General features: G+C 59.7%; 1 protein-coding gene across 1 annotated transcript in view; it reads right to left on the reverse strand.

Moving 5' to 3' along the window:
• LRP5 (LDL receptor related protein 5) overlaps nucleotides 1-3,698 on the reverse strand; it is a 72,691-nt gene that overhangs the window by 40,043 nt on the left and 28,950 nt on the right. The gene's annotated exons all lie outside the window — the stretch shown is intronic.

Genomic DNA, 3,698 nt, shown 5'->3' on the forward strand with positions numbered 1-3,698 from the left:
GCGGGGTCTGGGACACAGGTGACTTGACGGCAGCTCTGCTCGGGGACCCGTCTGGCATTTGCGGGAAAGGAGGCCGGGTGAGGGGCCAGTGGGGGAGCCATGGAGAGTGGGAGGGAGAAACAGAGGGGCGCTCTGACCCGGTGTGTCCTGAGTCCCCCCCAAGAGGTCCCAGCTCACGCTGGACCTCAGAGAGCTCCCACCTGCTTGGGGAGACGTGGCCCCTCACAAACAAGCCAAGCAGTGGTGACGGTGAGGACAATGATGATGATTTCGTGGCTGAGCGAGCACAAGCACTGGGCAGGTTTGGGAGATGCCATGGGCCCGGCCGGGAGAGGCCGCCTCCAGGCTGGACGTGCACGTTGCCACTGTGGAAAGGAAGACCCCACCCTGGGTGCCCACGTGGATGGAGGGGGCCGGTCATCCCTGTACAGGAGACCATAGCATGGCTGGAGGTGGCCCCAGGCTTCCGAGGGAGGGGGGACGCAGCTGGGCACTGGGCTTGGGAGAGAGCTCTGGCGGGGAGGAGCTGCTTGCGGGAGGACCTGCCCTGGGCCCTCGGGGACCCTGCGTCCACCAAGAGGCACAGTCAGAGGGGGTGGACAGAACAGCCCGGCCGTGTGGCCGTCACAGCCACTTAGGGAGACGCGCGTCCTCGTTACTCTCACAGATACAGGTGCGTCTTGCGGCATAAGCCCCAAGAGCTGAGGCAGGTCAGAGAACAGGACAGCCTCGAGGGGCCGGGCGGCCAGCTGGGCACGGGGCACAGAGGGAACGTGCGGGGCCTGGAGGTAGGAACGGGGCCTGGTCCTGAGTGTGTAGCTGCAGCTTGTGAAAGGCTGAGTGTAGACTAAGGGCCCCTCCCAGAGCAGGAAGTTCCAAACCCCCAGGGCTCTAGATTTGGGAAGGAAATTAAGGAGGCTTAAGGAGGTGGAGAAGCAGCGGGCAGAGCGAGGGCAGAGGGAGAGTGGGGGCTGCACCCCTGGACCTCAGCCCGCACCCATCCCTCCCCATCGCACGAGGCTCCAGCCTCCCTGGATGGACCCCCACCCCTGCAGGTGGGGAGAGGAGCCCAGGGCTGCCTCCTAGCAGGAGCCAGCCAGGGAGTGGCCCTGAGCCCACACCCACACGGGGAGCCACGGGGTGACGCCCACGAGTCACTTACGACAGCTACCAGCTGGTCACCTGAAGCTGGCCAGAACCTGATGTCCGGGCCAGCTGTCACAAATAAGGGGTTGATCTGCACCCCTCCATAACCCCCTCCATGTGCCGCTAATGCTGTCCTGATGAACCCCCGTTTCATCAGCTCAGCGTTTCCAGACCTTTGTCCTCCCAGCTCATCAAGGGGCCAGCACAGCTGCCCTGCAGAGTCCTTGTGGGGCTGGTGGGTGGGACACGGGAGGCCCCTTCAAAGGGAAGCAGCTCAGTGCCGGACCGAGGCCCTTCCTCTCGGCGCCCTCACTCGGCCTCCTAAGCCAGGTCGTGAACTTGGCCATGCCATACGGAATCCTTTCTGCCCCTCAAGGCGACGCGGCTAAGCATAGCCCCGGCCGGCGCTCCGGCTCCCTAGCATCTGTCTTGGCCATTTCTGGTCTCCGGGCAAAACTCTTCGCAAGGTCACCATTGCTCAAAGCGTCTGTTGGGCATGTTTCTGAAGGTGGCGCTGACTGGGTGCTCGGTGGCAAACCTCAAGAGCCATGAGTGACGGCCGGGACTCCATGGCAGGAACGTGGGGACAAGTCTCCAAGCATGCTCAGGTCCCCTCGCCCAGAGGTCAGCCTCCTGGCTCCTGGGGCGCTTCACCACTAAAGAAAATGCCAGAAGGGTCTGTCCTGGGCTCCAGGTAGGTCCCGAGAAGCTGCCACGATCCAAATGCACCTGCCACTCACTGGGGGTGTTTCCCACGCTCCTAGGAGGAAAAGTCAGCTGAATTCACACAGAGAACAGTCTCCACGTCCACTGTGGCAGAGGCTTCCCGGGGGTGGGGGTGTATCTGGCACACATCCCAAAGCCAGGGGCACCTCCAGACAGGCGGGCAGATGGCAGCGATGGTCTCGGCCCGGGTCGGCACTCCCAAAGTGCCACACTGAGCCACAGCGGGACGAGGGAGGAACTGTAGATGGAGGAGTCTGAGAACCCATGCGACTCCGTCCCCTCACAGAAGCCCAGCCGATTTACGCGTGAGAGCATCCTGCAGGAAAGTCCCTGACGCTTCCCAAGTGTGTCTGACCGAAGAATACCAAACACCTGTAATTCTCCAGTCTCTCTCTAGGTCTCCTAGTGATTAGCTCCAAATGGCCCGTGGGTGTGCGCCTGGCTTGTCGCCACGGCCACCGCTCACATCCTCCCCACCCCCCAATACGGCGACGTCACCACCTTCAGTTTTAATTTTGGTCTCCGTCACCCCAGCGGGCAATGTTTCTATTCTGTCCGGTGGCCTGACACCGTCTCGAGGCGCTGACTGCAGACCAATTATAAAACTGGAAAACCAAAGACCACCTACTGACTGTGTGACCCTGAGCAAGGTACTGTCCCCGCAACCTGTTTCTCATCCGCCAGTGAGGACTATGCCACAGGCTTCAAAATACTATATGGTGGGACAAGCCGCTGACAAGGTGTTTGGCGCATCATTAGCCATCAGGAAAACGCAAACCAAAACCACGAGACGTCGCCGCATGCTCACGAGGATGGTTACGACGATTACAAAGGAAATGAAAAATTCCGAGTGTCGGCGAGATGTTGAAATCGGCACACGCGCATCTCGATGGTGAGCACGTACGTAAAATGGTGCGGACTGTGAAAACGGTCTGATGGTTTCTCCATCGCTTAAACGTACCTTACTACACGACCCACCAATTCCCCGCCTACGTCCATACCCAGAAGAACTGAAAACAGGTGGTCAAACAAAAACTTGTACACGAACGTTCGCAGCCGCATTATTCACAATCGCCAGAAGGTAGACACGGCCCGAACGTCCAGCAGCAGATGGATGGATAAGCAAAAAGGGTCCAGCCATGCAACGGACTATTACTCGGCCACAAAAAGGAACGAAGCTCTGACACATGCTACGACTTTGACGAACCCAAACGACGCTACACGAATAAGCCAGACACGAAAGGCCACACGTGTGCGTGACCGTGCACGCGAAATGTCCAGGAACGGAAATCCATGCAGATGGGCGGTAGACTAGGGGTGGTGGCAGGCAGAGGGGTGGGGAGGAGAGATGGGGGGCCGATGGCTTAATGGGTGTAGGCTCTGGGGGGATGAAAACGTCCCCGAACTAGTCAGTGGCGATGCCACGCAGCACTGTAAATGCACGAGATGCCACGGACCTGTACACCTTAAAATGGTTAAAACGGTCGACTTTATGCTGCCACTGCTGTTTTTGCCACAGTGAAAAATGCAACCCACTGCTGTGGCAGGGAAGGAAGAGGTGCCAGCAACGTGTCCAGCGGCGTCAGCTGGACACGCGCGTCCCAACCTGCTCCTGGCGTGGATGGCGGCTGTGGTGACGAAGCCACCTGCTCAGCCCGCCAGAAACAAGGGTCTCGCCTTCAGACTCAGAGACTGAGGGACAAGTGTCTTCGAACCCCCTTCGTGACAGGATCCCTCTAAAAACGATCATTTGTGGGGAACTCCAACAGGAAATGGCTACGAACTCCTCGGAGCTGTGTGGGAGAGGCGTCCGCCAGCCCCGAGTC

The sequence above is a fragment of the Pteropus alecto genome, unplaced genomic scaffold (assembly GCF_000325575.1).
Source record: "Pteropus alecto unplaced genomic scaffold, ASM32557v1 scaffold43, whole genome shotgun sequence".
Lineage (NCBI taxonomy): Eukaryota > Metazoa > Chordata > Mammalia > Chiroptera > Pteropodidae > Pteropus > Pteropus alecto.